At 41.5% G+C, this 27,631-nt stretch overlaps 1 protein-coding gene across 4 annotated transcripts in view; it reads right to left on the minus strand.

The window, feature by feature from the left end:
• NR3C2 (nuclear receptor subfamily 3 group C member 2) overlaps nt 1-27,631 on the minus strand; it is a 532,006-nt gene that overhangs the window by 68,433 nt on the left and 435,942 nt on the right. The gene's annotated exons all lie outside the window — the stretch shown is intronic.

The following is a 27,631-nucleotide window of genomic DNA, read 5'->3' on the forward strand; positions in this document are numbered from 1 at the left end:
TTAGCGCTGTTTAAGTGGCGCTTTTCAGCCGCTAGCAGGGCACTTTTAAACCCCAAAAAGGGGGTTAAAAACACATTTTGCAGCGCTTTGAAAGCGCTGCCCATTCATTTCAATGGGCAGGGCGTTTTGGGAGCACTTAATACAGCGCTCCCAAACCGCCTCAAAGGTGCTGCTTGCAGGACCGCCCCAGTGTGAAAAGTCACACTTGAATGAATGGGAGGCGGTTCTCAGGCGCTTAGCAGAGGCTATTTCCAGCGCTAAAGTGCCTGAAAACCACCCCAGTGTGAAAGGGGTCTTAAGATCCACTTAATAGTACAAGCATTCTACAATATTGTTTCAATAAAAAGTATGTGAACATGTCAGAATCACCAGGCTTTTTGCTCAGCTTTATCCCAAAAGGACAAAAAAAACAGTTTGTTGTAACTGCTCAGAAAGTGTGGACTTTAACTACAATTTGTCAGTCCAGTCCATCTGAAACTGCTAGTCTAATGCAGTGTACACACGGGCGGACTTTTCGGCATCAAAGGTCCGACGGTCTTTCCGACGGACTTTTGTCAGACTTCCGAACGAACGGACTTGCCTACACACGATCACACCAAAGTCCGATGGATTCGTACGTGATGACGTATGACCGGACTAAAATAAGGAAGTTCATAGCCAGTAGCCAATAGCTGCCCTAGTGTCGGTTTTCGTCCATTGGACTAGCATACAAACGGATTTTTCGATCGGACTCGAATCCATCGGAAAGATTTGAAACATGTTTCAAATCTAAAGTCCATCTGATTTTTGACTGAAAAAGTCCGCTGCAGGTCCGATGAAGCCCACACACGGTCAGATTGTCCGATGGATTTGTTAAGTCGGACCAGTCTGGTCAAAAAGTCCGCTCGTGTGTACACGGCATAAAGGCTCGTACACACGGTACAAGAATCAGAAGGGAAAAGTCTGAAGACGAGCTGTCTGCGGATTTTCGGATCGTTAGTATGGTGCATTTGACAAATGATTTGACTTGTACATCAGACAGAAGCTGGATGTGCAGGCTTTAAAACTTCTGTGTGATGTGAACTCATTGTCGGATTTTCGGATGGTCAGTACAGAAATCCGTCACACAAAAGTCAAAAGTACAAACAGGCATGCTCGTAATCAAGGAACGATTGGGAAGAGTTCGATCTAGTAAACTACTGTTCGTGATCTAGAATTAACATTCATGACGTGGCAATTGATAATATGTCAAAATTCTCATCTTCTTTAATAGGATAATAATGAATCTGCTTTGAATGTAGCTATGCCAAATGTATTTTAAAAGGCGTTTGTTTTGTATGCCTTTGTATGCCGATCTGAAAATCACGAATCAACGCTCAACTTCTACTAACATGAACATGAACATGAACAACTAACATTAGCAGAAGGGGTCCAAAGGGTGGAGCTTGAGAAATTAACTTCCTCTTTATACTCTCATAGTACACCAATTTTCGGATAGTTAGTATGCTAGACAAAATCCTGCACACACCCTTTTGACAAAAATCAGACGCTCAGTTGTCCAACAATCAGACAGTGTGTACAAGGCTTAACACTATCCTCTCTCCAGATTGACAATGCTGCTGTCCAAAGGTGTCTACTTTACTACTTCATCCAGGATGCAGACACAGTAACATAGGAAAGGTGTTACTGGCTGGATCACCAGCCTTAAAAAGAAAATGAATTACCACATCTAAGGCTGCATTCACACTACAGCATTTTAAATCGCGGGCAGATTTACTGAACACATTATTTATACATTTAAAATCCTGGGGAAAAAATAAGGCCAGCCCATGTACCGAACAACTGCCTCAAGCTCTCCACCAAACATCTCCTGTACCAGCTGATCAGGCTTACACATTAGTTAGGAGAAATTGTCGATACATCCTCTCTACAAAAGTGTTTTTTGAACAAACAGATCTGTTCGGGTGCCACAGCTTCCCAACTGAAGCAAGATCTGTTCTTTGACTTTCCCAGTCCAAGAAGAAAACTTTACTCTGTTTAACTCCTTCCTGTCTGCAGTCTTGAAATATCCAACAGCACGATGACTCCAGCTGAGAATACATACACTATATTGCCAAAAGTATTGGGACACCTGCCTTTACACGCACATTAAATTTACTACCTAAAGGTTCAGTTTAAAAAACAAAACAAACAAACATGTCATACCTACCTCCTCTGTGCAGTTGGTTATGCACAGAGTGGCCTAGATTCTCCTCTTCTGGAGTCCCTCCACGGTGCTCCTGGCTCCTCCTCCTCTTCTCGAGTGCCCTGTTGGAGAAGCGCTCTCCCTCGGGGCACCTGTGCAGACGCACCCGTTTCCTGCTGCTGCGTCCATTGACACAGACAGCAGGACTCGGCTCCGCCCCCAGCTTCCGCGTAATTGGATTTGATTAACAGCAGCGGGAGCCAATGGCTGCACTGCTATCATTCTATCCAATCAGGGACACTGGCTGGAGTGGGTGTACTCATCCTGAACCACTTCCCGGCCATCATTCTGCCATAGGCCGGGCAGGAGTGGTTAAGGTGTCAGCATACCAAGACATTTTGGACAATTTCATGCTCCCAACTTTGTGGGAAGAGTTTGCGGATGGCCCTTCCCTGTTCCAACATGACTGCGCACCAGTGCCCAAAACGAGGTCCATAAAGACATGGATGAGCGAGTTTGGGGTGGAAGAACTTGACTGGCCTGTACAAAGTCCTGACCTCAACCCGATAAAACGCCTTTGGAATGAATTTGAGCGGAGACTGCGATCCAGGCCTTCTTGCTCAATATCAGTGCCTGACCTCACAAATGTGCTTCTGGAAGAATGGTCAAACATTCCCATAGACACACTCCTAAACCTTGTGGACAGCCTTCCAAAAAGAGTTGAAGCTGTTATAGCTGCAAAGGGTTGGCCAACTCAATATTGAACCCTACGAACGAAGACTGGGATGTCATTAAAGTTAATGTGCGTTTAAAGACAGGTGTCCCAATACTTTTGGCAATATAGTGTATATAAATGCACCCTTTTTCCCCTGGACAACCATCAGCCAACCCTTTGCACAGCTGCCGCCTCTCAGTCCTGGCTATCTGTTACATGCTGAAGCTGCTAAACTTGGCTTGATCCTTTAGGCATCAATGGCATAAATAGTTATAAAGGGGTTATGCCATACTGTTGTTGTCATCCAACCTCTATTAGACTCTCCATCTGATGGACCACTACCCTGACCGCATCCTATAATATTGCTTGCTACAACTTTGAATTCATTGCTCCTTATACCAGTAGTCTCCAAACATCCGGCCTGGGGGCCGGATGAGGCCCTCTGCTTGGCTTTATCTAGCCCTTGCATTTGCCCCCCTCCTCCACTGTTAGCAACAGTGGGGTATAGCCACTCAATCATTTTTTGTGCAAAATTGTCTTTGTGGTTAGCATAACTGAGTGTGGCTGGGCTGTATCTTTTACCTATGGTAATTACTTTGTAGTAAAAGGTATCCCTTTTCAGAGTAATCAGCAGGTACTTTGCTAATGTTCATATTCACCTCCTTCAGCATTGTATGCTGCCTTTTCGCTATGCCCTGCAGACTAGTACCTCCTTAGGAGAGTAGCAATACTGTATTTCCCCCATTTGCAGCCGATTATAACTCCAGCTCTACAATTTGTTTCTCCAAATACCCCTTTTTTTTTTTTTTTTTTTTTAATAGCAAGGTTCACATCTAAAGAGTGGGCTTCAAATCTCTCTACATAGTGTTTTCAACCATTAAATTAAAATATGCATTTTAGTTAAAAGGCTATCACAAATATTCCTAGGTTATTGAAAGCAGGGAAATGACCAATAGAAACAAGAAACAATCACATACAACCATAGCAATGTCATTATTATTGTTCAGTAGCACAAAAATTTTGGTCTTTTTTTGTTCGTTTAGCAAAAAATAGTGATCAGAGGTGATCAAATACCACCAAAAGAAAGCTCTATTTGTGGGAACAAAATTATAAAAATTTAGTTTGGGTACAGTGTACCATGACCGCGCAATTGTTATTTAAAAAGTGACAGCGCTGAACGCTGAAAATTGGCTTGGGCAAGAAGGGGGGAAAGTGCCCGGTATTGGTGGTTAAATAATGCATACATTGAATTTTTACTGTATAGTGTTGTTTTATTGTAGAATACATGATAATGATGTCTACATTGTAGCAGGAATGAAATAAATAAATATGCAATGTAATAAAAATTAACCTTGGAATGGTAACCATGTGAAATGTATAAAAAAAATTAATTAATTACAACAAGTCCATTCATGGTTACACCATAGAAAGCAACATAGTGCTACTGCATAGGGCATATTTTTCCTTATTTTACAATGAAACAGCTGCACAGACCTTAGGGCTGCTTTAATTGATTTGCAATTTTCATAGAAATGATATAAGACGTCTACCTGGTAGGCAATTACGGACAATCACATAAAACAGCTTAGTGGCACATTCTCAATCCTCCCGTGTGAAACACTATGTCTGCATTTCTTTCATAGACTGTGATCCTAATGGATTCAAATGAGTCTTCTTGAAAACCTCACCAAGACAAAACGCTGATAATCATTTAGAAAAATACATTTTCACTGGTCACAAAATTAATAGTAAGGCAGGTGTATGGTAAGAGATGCTGGTGTTTTCTACATTAAGATACATTAAAGGCTCTGTCTAACTGAAAATCTATAGCAGTGGTAAGTAATAATAATGATACATAAGATCTCAATAATATCATTAACTTTCTAGGTTAGTAGGGATTTTTCTAGCATTTTCACAATGGGGCGCTTTTCAGGCGTTTTAGCGCTAAAAATAGCACCTGAAAGGCACCTCTCAAACCATCCCAATGTGAAAGCCGGAGTGCTTTCACACTGGGGCAGTGCGCTTGCGGGACAGGAAAAAAAGTCCTGCAAGCAGCATCTTTGGGGCGGTGCAGGAGCGGTGTATACACCTCTCCCAAAATGAATGGGCAGCGCTACCGAAGCGCCTGCAAAGCGATTTGGCAGCGCCACAACACGGCGCCTTTAACCCCCTCTAGCAGCCGAGGAAAGGGTTAATAGCGCCCGGTAGCAGGCAAATAGCGCCGCTATAACAGCGGTAAGGCCCCGCTACAACTAGCGGCGCTTTACCGCTAATGTTTGCACCGCTCCAGTGTGAAAGGGGTCTTAAGGTAGCTTATGGACTTTTTCATATTATATTATAACTAAACAGAGTGGGGTGTGTGGTTTGGTGATGACATGTAGGCCATTGTTAATTCACAGGGGCTGGACGAGAGTAGTGGCGATCCTTTCCTCTTTACATATTATAAATGAACAGTTATCTTCCACCAATGGTTGAGAATCACATTTGGCTTATAGCTATCTCTGATGTTACAGCTTCTTTGATAGCGGCTGCATACTACTTTTTTCGTGGACAGTGGATTTTTCAGTCAACAGTTGTTTTTTTTCCGTTTGAGACACTGTCCACTACACTGCTGATCACAGCTCATGGGCTGAGGATCTCTGTATAAAAAAATATGGGTAGTAGACCAAAAACCTTTAGACTGAATTCAGACTGATACAATTGGATGCGAGTTTCCTCGTATCCAATTCGCATGACAGGAGACTGTGACCGGCTCTAAATGGAGCCGGCTCACATAGTTCCGGGGCGTCCGCGGGGCACACTGGAAAAGGTTTCTGTGCATCTTTGGCTCAGTTTCGGATGCAAATTCAGACAAAAATTTGAACCTGATTTGCACCAGAAACGGTGAACAGGGACGTACCAGACCCCTGCTGTGAGCCGCGGCCTCAGCTAGTGTGAACCCAGCCTTAAAGCTCCTCTAGCCTTTTACAACACGGCCAGACAGAAATATGCAGAAACTGATTGACTCTATGCCACATTATATGTTAACAATTAATGTTCTGTTGAATTTAAAAAAAAAAATGACTGGTAAGGGTATCATTCACCAACCACTGTTTTACAATGGATACAGTAGGAAAACATACAGATTTCCTGCAGCAATCAAAGCCATATAAATATGAAAAATACAAGTCTGGACATTTATGTCTTCATGCCCACCAGCTACAAAGATTTTTTTTCATATTGGGTAGAACAGGGGAGGGATTAAGATGACTGTCAGGCAATTGACAACTGTGTGCCACTATAGGCATATTGCCTTTGTATTCATTGAGATCACCAGGATTGAAAAACAGCGACAATCTCTGTAAGGGGAACAAAACAATTAAAACGGAAGAACCATCCTATTATCTGTTAGTATATTTATTAAGTCTGAAATGGTTAAAACCAAAAATGCAAATCAGTTAAGCAATATCCCCTGAGTATATATATATTTTTTTTTTTACAGATGTGAATGAAGAGTTCTACATAAAACTGGAGTGATGTTTCTCTCTGCAAATCTAAGGCCATAGTCATTCAAATCTGGATTGTTCTTCTTTATGATCTCTGTAAAGATGGCCAAACATTACAATCTGAATTGTGCAATCTCAACCAACATCTATGTAGTACGAAGGTCTATATAGAAGTTGGAAGTAAATTGTACAGCGCTTGTATGATATAGTTGTAATGTGCTGCACAATTTCCTTTTTCTCTCCAGATCCCTCTACCTATGTATTTACTCTATGTATCTATCTATCTATCTATCTATCTATCTATCTATCTATCTATCTATCTATCTATCTATCTATCTATCTATCTATCTATCTATCTATCTATCTAATATAATCATTACATGCATATTTGCTTTTCCTTAAGTCCACCCTAAAAATTATTATTATTTTTTTTTTCTTTAAAACAAAAAACCCTTTCTCTGGCTATTTGTCAGGTTTTGTCAAACATATAGAAAGTGACTTAAATACAGAAAAAGTGAAATGGCTGTGATCTTGAATTGGTTACCAAGGTGACCAATAAGTGTGTTACAAAAGAAGTTAGAATTCCATGCTGAAGGTCAAATAAGATGGTACTAGTGTTGTTTTATGAAAAGACTCTGTGCCACAGAGAACTCCTGCCATGTCAAAGATGTCTGATAGGGCCTTGCAACGATTTCTCATTAATATTGTTTGTAAACGGAGGTCTAAAATGTTGCCAGGAAACCGATTAACTATATAGACAAAGCAAATACGTCAGATGGCTGCTTTGTTTATCCACTAATGCTCGGAATGGGTAAAATAACATAAAGCCCCACAACCAAATGAAAACATTTTTATTACTATGGAAAGCATGACAATTAATATAAAAGCAGAAGCGCATACATTTATTTAGTTAGCACTCGTGCTTGTACACATCCATCCTTAAATGGAAATGGATTACAAGACCTGAAAGTCAGTCTTCATTTAGGCTGATTTATTTGTAATATTTTTATTTATCTACTTTTATACTTTCATATATGCAAATTTTGGAGCAGAACACAAAATGTATTCTATCATATCAGACCAGACAACATTACACAAACAAAACCTTTGGTTTCTATTAAAGGACAGAGATCACTCATCTTGCAATTTGCTGACCTATAGTCTTATTTGAAGTGTAGTCATATCTTACCATAGTTGGCTTTTATGAGGTTACATTTTTTTTTACAGAAATCTTTGCTGAGAGAAATATAACCACTTGACCTCCTGACAATTTACCCCCCTCCCCTTCATGACCAGGCCATTTTTTTGCCCATAAATGGAGCTTTCTTTTGCTGGTATTTGATCACCACTGCGCTTTTTATTTTTTGCGCTATAAACAAAAAATAGCCTAGCCAGTGTTTTTGTGTACTTTGTGTGGTGTTTTTACTAAGGGATGTGATGGATTTTATATAAATTCTATCAGTTTCCCCCTGTCAGGATGGAGCTCCACCTTGTTTACATAGGCAGAGCTTCATCCAGCCTCTCTTCTCGATGATCAGCGGGTGCCAGCGGATATCCATTGGCCGGCACCCGCTGATCGGGTTCTGCCATGACTAATCACAGCCCACTACCTGGAAGTGCAGAATCTCATATATATATATATATATATATATATATATATATATATATATATATATATATATATATATATATATATATATACGTGATTCGGCACAGAGAGGGTGCCCTGTAGCAGTAAATCTGCTATATGGTGGTTTTTAAGTGGATAGAGATTGTTGCAGGCTTCTCCATCTGAAAATGCTGGTTGTCGCTCACATATCAGAAAGTATTAAAGTCGCGGGCGTGGCCGGATGTGAAAGCGGTAGGACGTGATCTCCAGGAGCTCCGGCTAGTATCCGCTCTACTATCCTGATTGTACCCGACCAACTACCCAATTCCCGCTGCCTGACGGCTCAAGATCAAGGGGAAGAGAAGGGGAACGCAGCGATGCCATCCTCGAGCCAGAAGAAGCAAGCTAAACAGCATTCGCAGCCGCCGTTAGATCAGAGGCAGCTGCGATCACGAGAAAGCATGGCGCCTGGCTCCTCCCACATCATCACACTCCCTGTGTCGGTTACACAGCGCGCCAAGACACAGGCAGGGAAGATGGCGCAGCGTGAGACTCTCCCACAGCAGGCTCCGGAGACATCTCCCTCTCTGCCACAGGAAATTGAGCTAGACACTGCTGCAATCACGGGTCCTATTCTGGAGGCCATTGCCGCTTCAAAAGTCAGAGCTGGTCACCCGCATAGACTGCTTGGCATCAGAGTGTAATCTAATCCGTCATGATCTTGACAAAATTAGAGGCAGATTAACAACAGCGGAGGACCGTATATCTGAAGTGGAGGATACTACGCATACACAAAGCTCCCAGATACATGAATTGAAAGATATGGTCAGGGTGCTGCAACACAGAGCAGACGACGCTGAGGACCGCCAACGCAGAAATAACGTAAGAGTGGTGGGGTGGAGGGGTCATCCCCATCGACGTTTGCAGAACAATTCTTCAAGCAATTATTATCATTGGGGGACCTGCCACCAACATATGTGGCAGAGAGGGCCCATAGAGTCCCTACGGGAACCAGGCCTTCCGGAGCCCCCCCCCGTCCGTTCCTGGTATGCTTTCTAAATTATAAAGACAGGGACATGTTACTGGCTGAAGCACGGAAGCACCAGGATCTCAGGTATGAAAATGCCAGAATTATGCTGTTTCCAGATTTCTCGGCGGAAACGCAACGTAGGCGTAGATCTTTCACGGATGTGAAAAGAAGGCTCAGAGAAAAGGAACTGAAATACAGCATGTTATATCCAAGTCGTCTCCGAGTGCAATATAAAGGCTCTGTAAAGTTTTTTGATACCCCACAAGAGGCGTGTGATTGGCTGGATGCAAACCCATAATTGTTCAAGCACTGTCAGTTGACTAGGTAACATGTTTTGGGTTTTTTTCTATATACATATATATATATATATTTTTTTTTTTTTTGCTGGAATTTTGTTATCTTCCAATTTAATGTTCCTGGCTGAACTAAAGTGAGACTCCGTGGCAAATTTGGATTGCTGAGGGGGGGTAACCCCTAATGATCGCTACGTCATTTCTGAACACCGAAGGGAGACATACCCTGTCTGCTCTCTCTGTTTTCCCAAATTGATCCTGGGACTCTCAAGATGGGAAGGAAATGGAATCCTCACTGCAGCTGTGTTCCTGATTGATTTTTCATGATTTTTTTTTGTTTTTATCTAACGTCAGTCTGTTTTACACGGGTGGTCGGGTGCAAGCTGTCCCTTATTTGAACTGCTGCCGGAGACCTCCTGGAAATGCACGGACACTTTTCTTTACTAAACGGATGCCGAACTTTTGTTTTCCAAGGTGGAACTCTCCAAGGGTTGTTTGTTTTTGGGATCAAGCTGCATACCGGACAATTGTTTTTTTTCTTTGTCTTTTTCTTTTTTCTCTTTTTCTTTTTCAATCTCAGATGGAGATTGAAATTTTGTTCTACCTGTTTTTAGGTTGGAACCTTTTTATAGGTTCCTTGGGTTCTGGTATGATAGCAGGGGGGGTGTTGATAGACCATTGTCACGGCTGCTTTACTGATGCTGCATATATGTATCTAAAGGTACACATGTCCTCACATAGGGCTTTCCAACCAATTAATACTCAACTACAAGTTATATTACAGGTCTTCTATTTCTTAACATCCCTAGATGGATAGTAGAGTAAGGATTTTCTCATGGAATGTCAGAGGCTTGAACAGCAAATTTAAAAGAGCAACGGTTTTCCAATACTTGAAACAGGTGAAGCCACATATCGTCCTCCTGCAGGAGACCCACCTAGAGGGCAGCAAAATTCTGTCCCTGCGAAAACCATGGATACAGAGGGCGATTCATGCTACCTATTCCACCTATGCAAGAGGAGTATCGATACTAATAAGTAAAGCTATAGCTTGTACAATTCACCAGGTGGTTATGGATCCGGGGGGTCGGTATGTGGCGGTCTCCTTAGAAATATATAATCATAAATTCCTATTGGTAAATATATACATGCCTCCTCCATTCCAGGTGAAATTTCTGTATAATTTTATGGTAACACTGGCTCCATTTCTTCATTTACCAGTTCTCATAATGGGTGACTATAATGCCATTCTGGACGGAGTACTGGATTCCTCCAATGCCGCCAGACCGGCCTCAGTGGATTTACACTCCTGGGCAGATATGGCTGGTTTGACAGAGGTGTGGAGGTGGAAAAACCCTGATGGTACGGCCTACTCGCATTTGTCTTCTGCGCACAGGTCTTCCGCAAGGATTGATTTAGCATTTGGAGATGCAACCTTGTTGAAGTACGTGTGTGCAGCGGAGTACTTGTCGGGAGGAGTCTCTGATCATAACCCTCTTCTGCTTACTATGAAGTTTCCTTCGGGATCCAAAAAAGGGTGTTGGAGGTTATCACCTGACTGGTTACTGGAGGAGCAAGTGTGTACACATGTTCAAAAATCAGTAGAAACATATTGGGAATGTAACGAAGGGTCAGAAACCTAACATTGAATGGGATGCCTTCAAAACAGTGATTAGGGGGGAATGCATATCTGCTATCAGCTCAGCAAAAAAAGACCAAAAATCTGAGGGAGAGGCTCTTCTTGCCAAGGAATGGGAGGCAGCGCAGGTGCAGGCAGACTCTCCTTCCGAGCAGGGGTATCTCTCTCTTCTAGAAGCAGGACACTCGATTGATTTACATTTTAAAGCTATGGCTGGCAAGGAGATTAAACAGAGGGCGGAGGTCATTTTTGCTGAAGGAGATAAGAATGGTAGGCTTCTGGCTAATCTGGTTGCTGATCAGAAGGCACCGGTTAGTGTTCCGGTGGTGAAAGGTGAGGGTGGGACTCTCATAACTGAACCAGAAGGCATTCTAGAGGAATTTGTACATTTTTACACAAAAGTGTATTCTCCTATACCACATTATAAAGTTAGAGAGTTGGATGAATTATTACAGACCCTTAATATGGCCAAATTATCAGAAGCTGATGCTGCATCCTTAGATGAACCTATCTCTGTACTGGAAGTTGAGTCCGCCATTCTGGCATTTCCCCCTAAGAAGGCGCCGGGACCGGATGGGATCCCAGCGGACTTCTATAAGTCATATTTATCTCAAGTGGCCCCCAGGTTGACAAAGCTTTTTGCCTTCTGCTGCGAACAGGGTACTTTGCCGGCGTCCATTATGGAGGCATATATGGTGCTCCTTCTGAAGCCGGAAAAGGATCCTTTGCAATGTTCCTCGTATCGCCCCATAGCACTCCTAAATATGGATCTGAAGATTCTTGCCAAAATTTTAGCTATGCGTGTAGCAAAGGTCCTCTCAACGATAGATGATATTGATCAGACGGGTTTTATGCCTGGTATGTCAACAGACACAAACCTGAGAAGACTATTTACACATATTCAGTTGGAGGCACCTGAGTATCCGGCAAGGGTTGTTGTCTCTATAGACATTGAAAAGGCCTTTGACACAGTGGATTGGGGGTATATGCATAGAGTGCTAGAAACTTTGGGATTTGGTCCTGTGTTCTGTCGCAGGTTAGCGATGTTATACAGTGAACCCAGGACGGCAATAAGGCTGGGAATGTCAACCTCTAAATTTTTTAAAATTAACAGGGGCACTAGACAGGGGTGCCCTCTCTCCCCATTCCTGTTTGCAATGATGATGGAACCTATTGCCAGGGCACTAAGGAGATCTGATGCGGTGGGAGGAATTCAAGTGGGGACAATTCGGGAGTGTGTGGCGCTTTACGCGGACGACTTGCTGCTGTTCCTCCGAGATCCGGGGCCTTCCTTAAAAGCTGCTCTTGAGATTCTTGACAGATTTGCAATCTTCTCTGGCTTGAGAGTGAACTGGGGCAAGTCGTCTATACTACCACTGGGACATGGGGCACAGGGTGTAAGAGACAATACACTCCCGCTACAATGGGTTTCCACTATCACGTATTTAGGGGTCAGGGTCACGGCTAACATACACGACTACATGAAGCTAAATCTTCTCCCCCTAGTGACTAGACTAAAACACAAAGTTCAATTATGGCAGAAGTTACCACTGTCGCTTATGGGAAGGGTGAGTCTATTAAAGATTAAATTTTTGTCTGTCATACTGTATTTTCTGCGCCATTCCCCCAATTGGATACCAAAATCTTTTTACTCCACTCTCAATGGAATCATTGGGTCCTTCATATGGCACCCACAGGCACCAAGGTTAAGTTTAAAGTCCCTTCAAGAACCATGGGGACAGGGAGGTTTGGCACTTCCAGACTGGCAAAAATATTACTTGGCAGGGCAAATGGTTTTTGCCAGACGCTGGCTGATGGCAGAGGATGGGGACTCTGCTAATGTTCTGGAAGCAGCCTATATAGGGTCGTATGAAAGTTTGAGCTTAGCACTATACAGAGGGCCAAAGTCAGGGTTACCCATGACTACTTCTATGAGAGCCACTATTAAAGCATGGGAGGTTGCTACTACTTTAGTGTCCCCTAGTTATGTGGGAGTCACACCGTCTGCACCATTATGGTTTAACCCAAATCTGTCGCATTTCTGCTCCATTCCAGATCCTGTTGTGTGGTCTGGTAGGGGTATAAAGAAACTGGAGGATATTGTCAGAGAGGGAGAGCTTCTTCCTTTTGATCAGCTTAAGGCAAGACACGACCTTCCAAACTCTACCTTTTTTCGATTTCTCCAGCTGCGCCATGCTTTTGGGGCGCAGTTCGGGAATCGAAGGGTGGAATATCTCCCTTCCTCACTGGAACTTATGTTAAAAGATGAAGACTTGGCCAAACCACTATCAACCGTTTATAAATCTCTATTTAAGAAAACACAGAGTGGGGTAGTTAAATGTAGGGAAAAATGGGAGAGGTTCCAGAATTGCAGGGAGAAGACTGGGATGATATGTGGGACCACCCATTTAAAAACCTAGTATCAGCTCGTGATCGGTTAATCCAATTCAAATTCCTCCACCGCATCTATTTAACTCCAGCTCGGCTGTTGCGAATTTTTCCATCCTCAGATGGAAAGTGCTGGAGATGTATGCTTACCCCGGCAGATGCGAAACACATTTTTTGGGACTGTCCGGAAATACATATATTCTGGAGGGAGGTTACAGACTGTCTGACAGAAGTGCTCAGTATCCCAGTGCCCTTGACGCCCAGAGTATGCCTCATTGGGTTGGTGGAGGAAGTGGTGCCATCTTTGGCACACCGCACTCTGTTGAATATAGGCCTATTCTATGGTAAAAAAGCTATCTTACTGAAATGGAAGAACACGGCGGCACCCACTCTTTTCTTTTGGAAGGGTTTGGTCAACTCGGTCATACCCTTGTATAAGGCTACATATAGACTCAGAGGTTGTCCAAAGAAATTCTCAAAAGTATGGCAACCATGGTTAGATTCAACAGTAACGGTAGGCTAATTAACAAATATGCTGTAGGCTGGTGAATTAACATTATAAAGTGGGCCTAGTGGGGGAGAGATGTAGTCATAAGTTTTTGATGTCTTTATTCTATTGAAGCTGTCAGTATCTCCTGTTATGTGTTTTCTATATAAAAAGTAAGGACAGTACTGTGTAATACAGAGGACAATATAAATGTATATTTTCAGGGTATAGATGCTTCATTTAACACTGCAGCCGTGACAGTTGGTCGGGTTGGGGGGGGGGGAGGGGAGGGGAGGGGAGCCCTACGTGGCAGATTCGAGGATGGGTATGTTGCCCGTCTGGTTGTTGATGACATAGTGTTGTATTGTTTTTTCTTTTTTGCAAAATAATAAAAAGAATTAAAAAAAAAAAAAAGAAAGTATTAAAGTCAGAGAAACAGACATGTCTGCCAGGTGACTTATATTTTGTCAGGATGTTCACAATTGTTTTTCTCTCAGCACAGATTCCCACACTTCACTCTTTCTCTGATCTGAGCACAGCTCTAAAGAGTCTGTCTGAACCAAAACAATTTTGGGAAAAAGGGAAGTTTGCTAAGTTAGTATTTTTGTTTCTGACAGTTTCTTTGTTTATTGGATGTTTTACTAAGGACATCTGGCATGCAAAATCATATATGATCAATATATACAGTATTTACACCCAAAAAATGGGCAAACGTTAGGATCTGAGTGACTTTGACAAGGGCCTATGTAATAGCTAGATGACTGGGTCAGAGTATTTCCAAAACTGCAGCTCTTGTGGGTTGTTCCCAGCTTGCAGTGGCAGGACCTACCAAAAGTGAACCAAGGAATGAAAACTGGCAAACCAGCGACAGGGTCATGGGCTGCCAAGGCGCATTGATGCACGCGTGTGGGAGGGGCTTATTACCCAAAAATTGGAACTCCATATTCTTCACTCAATAATGCTCAACAGTGCAGGTGGCTAATGCGGTCATGAGGGGGCACCTCCAACGTAAAAATGAGCACAGTTTGTGGCACAATTAACTCTTCATTCACTTCACAGCAATGAACAGAGACCACCTTACATGGTGCAGCACTTTTGAGGGGATACCGTGGAGCCTGTATCCCGCCCTCCAGTCTGGTTTTGATGCCAACTCACTCCCAGTAACATGCTATGTGAACTAAGCCAACTCTTGAGGATCTTCTTCACACTTCACTCCCCTCTGTGGCGTACGGCTAGATACATAGGGGCTCCATGACGCAAGTCTGGATCTGGGTACATAGGGACACTGGCCACTAGGGAGGGGGGGTCTCAAGCAGACACCCCCTCACTACCAGAGCATTCCGTCTTCCATGCCAGTCACACTGAACACACGTCGGCTGGCAGCTGAAGCACCAACACACTACTGGCTACTAACGGCTACAGCAATCAGATATTCTCTGGCAGCATTCTCCACTTGTAGACCTTGGTAGCACACATCTCCTGATGTAAACCCTGTTTTTTTGATACACCTGCCTTACATGGACCCCCTTTTGTGATGAGTTCAGACCAGGACTTTTGCATACCTGAGAACATTTACTGGAGTTTTTCGCAAGCACAGGATTAACAGATCAAAGTCTTTCACAGTTTATTGCTGGCAGAATTTCAAGTTCATTCTAACTAAATCAGCTAATTCAGATTGTCCATGTCATACCTCTAAGCAAGAGAGAGTACTTGTCTAAGGCCCATGTTCTGGCTCGACTACCCCAAAAGGGTGGCCATGTGTCATTAGAGAAGCTACATCTTGCAGCACAGCTTCCTGTCAGTTCCTATGAGGAAGGAAGAGCACACTTTAGAGACTGCCTCCTCTTGTATTCATGGGCTAGCACAAGGGGCAGGACCATAAACACCTGGGGATAAGCAGGCTTAACCCTTGCCTAATTCCCTGTGCAGCCTGTGCACAGAAACTCACTAACATAGACTTTGTAACACAGTGCAATACATTAACATGATAAAGTGTGCACCCCAAAAGTAGGCACCTGCCTACACATGGGAAGTGAAGGCTGGCCCATGTAGTCCAATCCATTAGAAGAGCTACTGTAGTTAAAATTTCTGAAGCCACAGACTGGTCAGGGTGCCCATGCTGACCTGTGTTCATAGCCAAAAGGCCCAACAATGGGCACGTGAGCATCAGAACTGGACCATGGAGCAATGGAAGAAGGTGGCCCGGTTTAATGAATTCAAGAATGAGTTTAAAGAACACAACAATGAGTTTGGGTTGTCTAGCATCTGGAATGTTCTGGAAAAACAAGTCTGATCCATAGACGCCCCACCTTGCAACGTAAAGGATTTGCTACTAACGACTTGTTGCTTGATGCCACAGCTTACCTTTAGAGGTCTAACAGAGTCCATGCCTCAATGGGTGATGGTGGGTGGTCATAATATTATGGCTGATTTGTGTATATAGAGTCAACAGTCTGTACAGTGTTATACAAATCAAGGGAGGCATTACAGTTACAGTACAATTCAATGTAGGAGGGCTCTGACTCTCTTATTTTTTTTTACCATGGTAAAGCATGTAATGTAATATATATATATATATATATATATATATATATATATATATACAGTGGGGATGTGTGTGTGTGTATATACAGTGGGGACAGAAAGTATTCAGACCCCCTTACATTTTTCACTCTTTGTTATATTGCAGCCATTTGCTAAAATCATTTAAGTTAATTTTTTTCCTCATAAATGTACACATAGCACCCCACATTGACAGAAAAACACAGAATTGTTGACATTTTGTAGATTTATTAAAAAAGAAAAACTGAAATATTACACGGATAAAAAATAAAGAATGGTTGCGCCCAAAACAATAAGATCGCTATTGATGAAAATAGTCCGTTAACTTGAATAGTAGAAAAGCACCAGAGTGATTCCACATCTAGGTAAAAGTGCCCGACCACCATATAAAATGCCTGCTTACCAGATAGTAAGCAGAAAGGGGCGTTTAGCTATAGCCCAGCCACAGCCTTTATCTCCCAGGATGACTGCTGAATACACACAGGATGGGACACGATAGTGAAAACCCCCTAAGCGTCTCCTTGATTCATAGCCAAACGGAATTGGACCCGGGATAGGCTTAGAAAGAAGAGAGACTGACCATAGCGTGATACTGTATGACAATTTATTAAAAAAGAAGTGGTATTACACTTACATGTATGGAAATAAAAAGATCGCATAAAATCAATGCCGGCCAGCAAACAAAGGAGCCCGTCCTTCTCTCAACAGCGTGGTGACATCAGTGCGTGCCCTCCCAGACGTGTTTCGTCATAGGTGACGTTCTCAATGGGGATTGATTTTATGCGATCTTTTTATCTCCATACATGTAAGTGTTATACCACTTACATGTATGGAGATACCACTACGTCTGGCACTTTTACCTAGATAAGGAATCACTGTGGTGCTTTTCTACTATTCAAGTTTATGGACTATTTTCATCAATAGCGATCTTATTGTTTTGGGCGCAACCATTCTTTATTTTTTATCTGCTATTTGTGTGTATCCCACATTTGAGTTGCTGCCGGTTCTCAATTTAAGTCTTAGTGCAGTTTTTCCTCCTTTTTGAAATATCACATGGTCCTAAGTATTCAGTCCCTTTGCTGTGACACTAATATATTTAACTCAGGTGCTGTCCATTTCTTCTGATCATCCTTGAGATGGTTCTACACCTTCATTTGAGTCCAGCTGTGTTTGATTGTACTGATTGGACTTGATTAGGAAAGCCACACACCTGTCTATATAAGACCTTACAGCTCACAGTGCATGTCAGAGCAAATGAGAATCATGAGGTCAAAGGAACTGCCTGAAGACCTCAGAGACAGAATTGTGGCAAGGCACAGATCTGGCCAAGGTTACAAAAAATTTCTGCGGCACTTAAGGTTCCTAAAAGCACAGTGGCCTCCATAATCCTTAAATGGAAGACGTTTGGGAAGACCAGAACCCTTCCTAGAGCTGGCTGTCCGGCCAAACTGAGCTATCGGGGGGAGAAGAGCCTTGGTGAGAGAGGTAAAGAAGAACCCAAAGATCACTGTGGCTGAGCTCCAGAGATGCAGTTGGGAGATGGGAGAAAGTTGTAGAAAGTCAACCATCACTGCAGCCCTCCACCAGTCGGGGCTTTATGGCAGAGTGGCCCGACGGAAGCCTCTCCTCAGTGCAAGACACATGAAAGCCTGCATGGAGTTTGCTAAAAAAATACCTGAAGGACTCCAAGATGGTGAGAAATAAGATTTGGTCTGATGAGACCAAGATAAAACTTTTTGGCCTTAATTCTAAGCAGTATGTGTGGAGAAAACCAGGCACTGCTCATCACCTGTCCAATACAGTCCCAACAGTGAAGCATGGTGGTGGCAGCATCATGCTGTGGGGGTATTTTTCAGCTGCAGGGACAGGATGACTGGTTGCAATCGAGGGAAAGATGAATGCGGCCAAGTACAGGGATATCCTGGATGAAAACCTTCTCCAGAGTGCTCTGGACCTCAGACTGGGCCGAAGGTTTACCTTTCAACAAGACAATAACCCTAAGCACACAGCTAAAATAACGAAGGAGTGGCTTCACAACAACTCCGTGACTGTTCTTGAATGGCCCAGCCAGAGCCCTGACTTAAACCCAATTGAGCATCTCTGGAGAGAACTAAAAATAGCTGTCCACCAACGTTTACCATCCAACCTGACAGAACTGGAGAGGATCTGCAAGGAGGAATGACAGAGGATCCCCAAATCCAGGTGTGAAAAACTTGTTGCATCTTTCCCAAAAAGACTCATGGCTGTATTAGATCAAAAAGGTGCTTCTACTAAATACTGAGCAAAAGGTCTGAATACTTAGGACCATGTGATATCCAGTTTTTCTTTTTTTTTTAAATCTGCAAAAATGTCAACAATTCTGTGTTTTTCTGTCAATATGAGTGCTGTGTGTACATTGAGGGAAAAAAAATGAACTTAAATGATTTTAGCAAATGGCTGCAATATAACAAAGAGTGAAAAATGTAAGGGGGTCTGAATACTTTCCATCCCCACTGTATACACACACACACACACACACACACACACACACACACACACACACACAGAGTATAGCAACTGCTGTGGCATGATGGGAGTCATCTGGTCTTGGCTTTCATATCTGATATGTGATTGCCTTTTGTCCAATAAGCCAGTAAGCTGTAGTGGCCAGTGCTACCAATGGAGCTGCTTAGATTTGACAGTGCTGGCAAAAGGAGGCATCAAAAGTGGAGGAGCACTATATAATTGGGGGTAGGAAGGGGTGTCTTCTTTAAAAATAGGATGGAACCATATGCTTGGTTGCAGCTGCTGCTTTTTTAACTCAAAAATCCAAGGAGAGTGTTCAATCACATGACTAAAAATAACGACCATTGCAATGCATATGGTGCGTTACAGCACAGAGAATTGAGTCTAAGGGTAGCCACAGACATGAGATGACATTGTTTCAACTGATTATTGGCACCAGCAGTGAGTAATAGACTGCTCCAAATGATTGTGGAGAAAGTAGTGATCATTTGCTGGATAATTCTAGCTAATCGGTACTGTTCCCCACCACCCTACCGTCCCACAGTAAATCGGTGCTGGATGTGCTCTCACTCACACAGCCATAAATATTCACACTGAGAAGCATTACTAAGTAAAAATCATTCCCTGCAATTGTAATCAGCAAATATGACTGCCCCCTCAGTACATCTAAAATTATATCACATTCACACTAATATCTAAAAAATATTTTTCAAGAGACTTCCTATTTCCTATATCTGAGGGTTTGGCCTGTGGTATTTTAAGAAATAGAGATTCTTTTTTTTAAATGCAGTGCTGTTTCTCTCTTATAGTAAAGAAAAATTGACAGAAAATCAGAATGGCATATAGCCACAGGGACATGGGCTCCTGGACACCATCATCTCTGCAAGTAAACTGTAAGTCACTGTAAATATTTCTGATATGATGGATAAAACATTAAAAAAGTAATTGTCTGGTGCTTCCAAACATGAATCCAGGCCTACAGTCCACAGTCCAGTTTCTGTGAACATATATAATATTTAATACATACTTACCGTAAGCCATTGTACTTGGAATGTTTTGATTTCTTGACAGATTACCATCCTAAACTTAATCTTATTAGTTGTGACATGCATTTATCCTTTTTTAATATTAAACTACTGGGGTCATAAGGAAACACACTTCATTCATCAGTCCCTGTCCCCCACAGAAGCCTTCAGTCATGACCCCATACCACTCATACATACAGTAGGGGTACATCGGAGGAAAAAAGACAGAGGATTGTTGTGGACAACTCACACGAGCACTGAGAACCCTACAAATTCCATGCAGAGGTCCAAACCTTGTGTAAGTGCTGTGTGCCCCAGGCCTGATATGCAAATTTCAACTCTTTGTAAAGTAAGCATCTAAACCTTCTTCATCTTTAATCATGGCCCCTTGTTATATTGTTCATCATGATAAAGTTGTTTTAGAAAAATACTCCATATCCAGTGTCCTTGGTACTATTACAATCAGTTGTGAAAATATCATGAAGCAGTTTTCAGAACTGAACAGCCTTGGTACCATATTTATTTAATAGTTTAATACATAACATACAAGCAATGAAAATGCTGTAAGTTGATTTATATTTGAAGATTCCCATAAAGTAGTTACTGTAAAACAAAATGGCATGTTTAATATATAAAAACAACATGCAACATTTTATAATCAGAGACTTGCAGCTAACACAAATGTTAAAAAAAAGACCTGTTTCCGTTGTGAGTCAGCAAATACTTTTTGTGACAGACGGAATTATCTCCTTGGGCTGCGCCTGGTTGATTGCACAGGACAGACCATATGGTGTCTATCCCTCAGTCTTGTGCACTGAGCCAGGCATTTGGGAGGGAGTGGTAGGAGTTTAAAGAACCAGCTATCTACAGCTTTCTCAATTCTATATCATTTCTTGATTTTTTTCTAGACCTCAGATAAGGAGTAATATTAGAAAACATGATAAGTAGTAACTTTTTATCAGAGTTTATTATTACTAGATTTTTGTGTTCACATTTTAACTACTAACACTATAGCTAGCAAAGTAGTTAAATGGAAATATGATGTAAATAATAAATATAGTAAAACATTAGTTTTATGACCTGAACCATAATGCATAAAAATACATAAGAGGGGCGCATGTGCGGCACGATGCAGGACAGACGTGTCTGAGTGCAGCTCCGTCTGACCCGGCTTGCCAAACAGGATTCCCAGGGCTAATCCGCACCGTCCCGACCCGATTCAACCCAGCACCCCTGTGGAACACATCTGTGCATGCCAACGCAAAACAAAGGGCGAAAAAGCAGCTCCCAGTACCTGACAAACTATCTTCTCAGCATGGAGAAAACACAGGCTAAAACGTCCCAAAATGGCGCCGGCTCCTCAGCAGCCTCCAGCATTCCCACGCCTGCACACTCCACAGCAACAAGAAACAGCGAGTACAGTTCACCACTTTCCAAAGCTGATTTAAATGAAAGCCTATCAGCTGTATATGAGAAATTAGCTGATAAAATACAGCTGGAACTACATACAGTCAGGTCCATAAATATTGGGACATTGACACAATTCTAATCTTTTTGGCTCTATGCACCACCACAATGGATTGAAATGAAACTAAACGAACAAGATGTGCTTTAACTGCAGTCTTTCAGCTTTAGTTTGAGGGTATTTACAAATCAGGTGAACGGTGTAGGAATTACAACAGTTTGTATATGTGCCTCCCACTTTTTAAGGGACCAAAAGTAATGGGACAGATTAACAATCATCCATGAAACTCACTTTTTAATACTTGGTTGCAAATCCTTTGCAGTCAATTACAGCCTGAAGTCTGGAATGCATAGACATCACCAGACGCTGGGTTTCATCCCTGGTGATGCTCTGCCAGGCCTCTACTGCAACTGTCTTCAGTTCCTGCTTGTTCTTGGGGCATTTTCCCTACAGTTTTGTCTTCAGCAAGTGAAATGCATGCTCAATCGGATTCAGGTCAGGTGACTGACTTGGTCATTGCATAACATTTTTCAGCCACAATCCACCCAAAATACTTTGATAAATCCTACAGCCAATCATACTACACTACATACCACAATAAAACTCGAGGTGTCGCCATCTTTATTCATAACGCCATCATTTTTGATATTCAAAACATTTATAAAGATGATGACAGCCAATCCATTATTATGACGGGGACCATAAACAACCACTCACTGACAATTACATCGGTATATGCCCCTAACAAATCTCAACCTTCCTTTTTTTTAAAGTTCTTTGATATCCTAGACCGTTACAGCTCCCCACATATAATACTAGGAGGAGACTTCAATATGACAGCACACCCCGCTCTTGACAGAAGTAGAGTAGTCCATTCCTATAAGGCCTTCTCTAAATCAATGAACCGTTCTCTCAGCAAACTTCAACTAAAAGACTCGTGGAGAGCCCACAACATAGGTATTAAAGCATACACCCACTATTCATACCCACGCGACTGCTATGCCCGGTTAGATTATATTTTTTGCACGCAATATTGCTTGCAAACTCATCCAAAGTGCATATTCACCCATTCCCATGGTCAGATCACAACATAGTCTCTGACACATGCCACATCGGTTTGGCTCCACCCCATTAAACTCCATTAAACTGGCGCTTAAATGACTCCCTTCTAACAGACCCCTCCAATATCCAAAAAATATCTACTCACATAGAAAATCACTTCACTGAAAACTCAACAGACGAAATACTCCCTACCTCACTTTGGTTTGCACACAAAGCGGTTTTGAGAGGACACTTAATCAGTATAGTAGCAGCCAAGAACAATGACAGACTCACTGAAATCAAATGCCTTACCAAGGACCTAGACTATCTATACAAAAAAACGAAATCATTCACCCTCCCAAGAATTGAACCAACAAATATAGTGACAGCCACGCTTTAGACTCAATTTTATCAGCCAACACTGAAAAAGCTCTTAGATTCTCTAAAGCCAAATTTTTGCAACATGGAAACTTTACCTCTACCATGTTTGCAAAAAAACGTAATCAAGAACATAAACCACCCCATATCTATAAATTGCGTGATCAAAAGGGCAATCTAGTCACCCATCCCCAAGACGTCCTGGAAATTTTCACATCCTTTTACAAAAGCCTCCTTTCAGGTCCACAACCTCAAAATTAAACCTCATCTTTTAATTGGCTAAATAACCTTCAACTCCCAAACCTTAACAATGAACAAATTAATTCCCTGAATGATCCCTGCACAGACCTAGAAATAATAAACATAATCAAAACCCTTAAAACCTCTACTGCCCCAGGCCCTGATGGTTTTACCTCATCCTACTATAAAAAATTTCCACCCCTCTTAGCACCTAAACTAACCAAATTATTTAACCACATCCTACAAGGTAATCACTTCCCTGATTAAATGCTTTTGGCTAACCATTCTTTAATTCCAAAACCACTCAAAGATCACACTCTCCCACAAAAAGTTCTCCTCATCTCTGTCCTAAATAATGATCTCAAAATCTTTGGCAGAATGTTAGATGACAAACTTGCGGTAGTCAATACTAACCTGATTCACACAGACCAAACAGGCTTCATCTCAGGCCGACAAATAGTAGACAACATCAGATTAGTCACAAACATCATTAAAGATGCCAATCTTCACTCACGCCCTGTTTGTCTTCTCAGCCTAGACATTCAGAAAGCATTTGATAGTGTAAAATGGTCTTACCTCAATCATCTACCCCCTAAATATGGTATTTCTGACAAATTCCCACATGGCTTCAATGCCCTTTACCATTCCTCACTAACTAGAATTAAAATACCTGGTAACAACTCAGAATTCTTCCCCTTAAGGAGAGGAACCAGGCAAGGTTGCCCCCTATCCCCAATTTTATTTGTGTTAGCATTTGAACGCCTGGCACATGCATTAAGAAACAATAGTAATATTAAAGGATACACTAAAGGCCCTAATGGCCCACTTGAAATTGCACTGAAAGTGCACTTGGAAGTGCAGTCGCTGTAGATCCGAGGGGGACATGCAAGGAAAGTAAAAAACAGCATTTTAGCTTGCACATGATTATAATCATAAAATCAGCAGAGCTTCCCCTCAATTCAGATCTACCCTTCAGATTTACAGTGACTGCACTTCCAAGTGCACTTTCAGTACAATTTCAAGTGCATTTTGCACTTGTAGTGCAAAGTGGATTTGCCTTTCGTAAATAGTCCCCATTGTGAATTGTGAGTGCATCAAAAGAAAAGGTGTTTCAAGTTCTACAGTTTGTGTTTTGTAAAAAGCAGCCAAACTTTTCCCCTGCCAGCATGCTGCAGAAAAGGACCCTTAATCTCTCTGGGGAAGCAGTGGTCTCTCTACAGAGGTCTGACAAATCTCCTGCTGAGTCAAAGATAGTGCTCTGTAAACAGTAAAGCTTTACCTCTGCTAATTGGAGAGCTACAAAAAATGTATTGTAGTCCCCATTACAGATATTTCCATTCCCACCACTTCCTTTCCAAACTGAAAGTGACAGACATTTTTTCCAAAGGAAACCTGAGGAAACCTAATGTCCATTCTATCATATGTTGCACTTGGTACAAAGCCCTAGAGTTTGTAACTGTTAAAGGAATTTCTAACTGAGCCAAAAACATCTATAGATGTTCCTGCACACAGGTGTGATTTATAAGTCACTTTTACTTTATTAAACTATCTATATTGTATACTATAATATTGTGTAACAATGAGTTTTACTACATTATTATAATGTATACAAAGAAAAGCTCCATCCCTGATGTACTTAAAGAAGGTGCTTCCAGCGATTAGGATTTTACCTTAACTTTCTAATGTAGAAACTTTAAAATTTCCAAAAATATTTTTAAAACTACTGTATCACAGATCCTTTTTTCTTTCCCAAGGTTCAATTTTATGAACTTTTGCTGAAACACTCATATTAAACTTTTCAAACCCTGAATGTGCAGATCACAGCAAAATATAGTACAAAATAAATTACACTCATTTAATTAGATCCACCAATGTATTCATCTTCACATTGCCTTATTTATTTATAAACTGTAAAATAATGTATAGGGATTCCTATTTAAAGGGTCTAAAATTATTCAAAGCCACTAATTGTGTGAAAGGCAGGAAGAATATAAGAACTTGTGAAATTCTTTAAGAAAGTCTTCTTTCATAGTAATGCCCAAGTATTCATCTTACTCAGCCCTCCTTGGAAAGGGCATTTGAGGTGAACTCCTAGAAGATAATAAGGGATATTATATTAAAGCAGGAATGAGGAACACGTATTTCAGGTTTCTGCCTCATTAATAAAATAGACAGTTTCATGATTGTGGCTGAATCACTGAATCCCTTCTATGTAGTAATTGTGCAAGAATCGTTTTAGACATGGCAGCATTATCAGTCCTGTTGTCATACAAAGGTAACATTTTTTTCTTAAATCAAGCATCTTTAAAATTAGCAGTTTATCTTCTGCACTGCATCTCTTGTATTGCTTTTCTTCTGTCACTTTACTCCAATGAAATAAACAAGTATTCTGACATGTTAAAGCAGAATATTGGAAAATAGATTTACTTTATTACAAGACACTGTGTAATTTTATTTTTTCCCTATTGTATATATACTCCCTGACCAAAGCCATAGAAACTCCTTTTCAGCACCACATTGAACCATTTTTGGCCCTGATAACAGCAGCTATGGGTTATGAAAGTAGTAGTACTAGGTAGCTTTCCAGGAATGGAGCTGACTGCAGATCCTGCCCAAGGTTGATGGGTAGATACAACCTTCTACTGCCTTCAAATTCATGTCAAAGGTCCTCAATGCATTATTAAAGCATACAACACAACAATTATCATAGACTACTAGTTAGATATATCAGATTGGACACATCCCAAGAACTGATGGACCTGTGATGATTGTCAATAGCCCACTACAAATAGCCTGCTACAAATATTTGTGAAAGTTTACCATGGACAGGAGAAGTATTCCATACAGTCAAGACTGTTGAAATGTGAACCAGTGATTTGTTGGCGTCAGTCACCCAGCATCTCCTACATGATTTTATGAAAAATTTAAAGTCTCTCTGCATAACACTTTAAATTTATTTTTAGTAATTTATTCACAAGCAAGTACAGAAATTAATGTGATTTTAAGTTTATTTTAAAAATAAATACATGTCATGCTTACCTGCAATGGTTTTGAACAGAGCAGCTCTGATTTTTCTCTTCTACGGTGCCTCACTGGTGCTCTGGTCTCCTCCTCCTCTCCGTGTGCCAACATAGGAAGCCACTTCCTATGGTGCCATATATGTGGGCTCAATCCCGTGCCGCACTGTGTGCGTCCATTGACACACACACACATAGTGCAGCTCGACCCCGCTCCCTCCCGCTCCCTCCTCACTGGATTTCTCTGCAGTTTTCCTTTGAGAATAAAAATTTTAAAAAAATCAGGAGATGATATCACCATTTACCACCAAATAAAAGACAAATTTGTCCTGAAAATAACAAGGTATGATCCAACTGGTAGTAGTGATTGTATGTACCGTTTTTCAAACACATGTCAAAGTTGCATAATTTTGTTCAGGCGTTGGGATTAGTTTTACCCTCCATCATGAAGGGGCTAATTGCTGTGCCAGAAGCCAGACTGTATCACACGAATAAACCTCAGCAAAATAATTTTTAAAGTATACACCGGGACAACATTTTTATTTTGGATAAAGTGGGGAAGCATTAAAACCCTTGTTCTTACTGATATTGAAGGCTTAGAAAGATTATCATCACTCCTGCTGATGTTTTACTAGACAGTAAGTGGGGAAAACGCTGGTGCCTCAGTCATTTTTCTCTCTCACTGTCTGGTCAAAACTGTTGTCAGCAGGATAAGAAGGGTAAATCTTAACAGGATAGCAGTAAAATTCCAGTAGGCATTCTAATCCTTCCCCATCTAAAAACTAGAAAACAAAATGCTGGTTTGACTAAAAATGGTTTTGACTAATTATGTTTTCCAGCACACAGAATATAGACAGCGAACTAACACTTTGGGGTTGATTTACTAAAACTGGAATGTGCAAAATCTGGTACAGCTCTGTACAAAAACCAATCAGCTTCCAGTTTATTTTTGTTGAAATCTCAATTGAACAAGCTGAAGTTAGAAGATGATTGGCTACCATGACCACCAGATTTTGCACTCTCCAGATTTAGTAAATCTACCTCTTTGTCTAAGCATTCCTTAAAGAAGTTTAGATTAGTTAATTAGAAATTGCAACTGTTACAACAATGAGCATTTTTGTCAGAAGCACGCAAAAACAGTATAGAATATTAAATGCAAGTGTCAGGAGTATATAATGTACAGAATGCAGTGGTCAAGAGTATGCCATGTACAACCAAGCATACAGAGTGCAGTAGTCAAGAGTATGTAATATGCAAGGCAATTGCCATAGGCCTATCAATTCTACAGTAAAGCCAGTAAATGGTGTGTACTACACAATACAATGTATAGAGTTTGGTGGTCGCGAGTATGTAATGTTTATTCACAGATTGTTAAATAATCCTGACCTTTCCTTTGCATTCTGTATGCTTTGCTGTAACTTATACACTCCTGACTGCTGCACTTTCAGCATACAGAGTGTAGAGGTTAAAATCAAAATCAAGCAAAAAATGCCCAAATCCCTATTCCTTGCAAAAATCTCCCACCCAGACAATCTCTACTACCCCTAATACCCCCCCCCCCCCACACACACACACACACCTTGAGTGAAAA

The sequence above is a fragment of the Aquarana catesbeiana genome, linkage group LG01 (assembly GCF_042186555.1).
Source record: "Aquarana catesbeiana isolate 2022-GZ linkage group LG01, ASM4218655v1, whole genome shotgun sequence".
Lineage (NCBI taxonomy): Eukaryota > Metazoa > Chordata > Amphibia > Anura > Ranidae > Aquarana > Aquarana catesbeiana.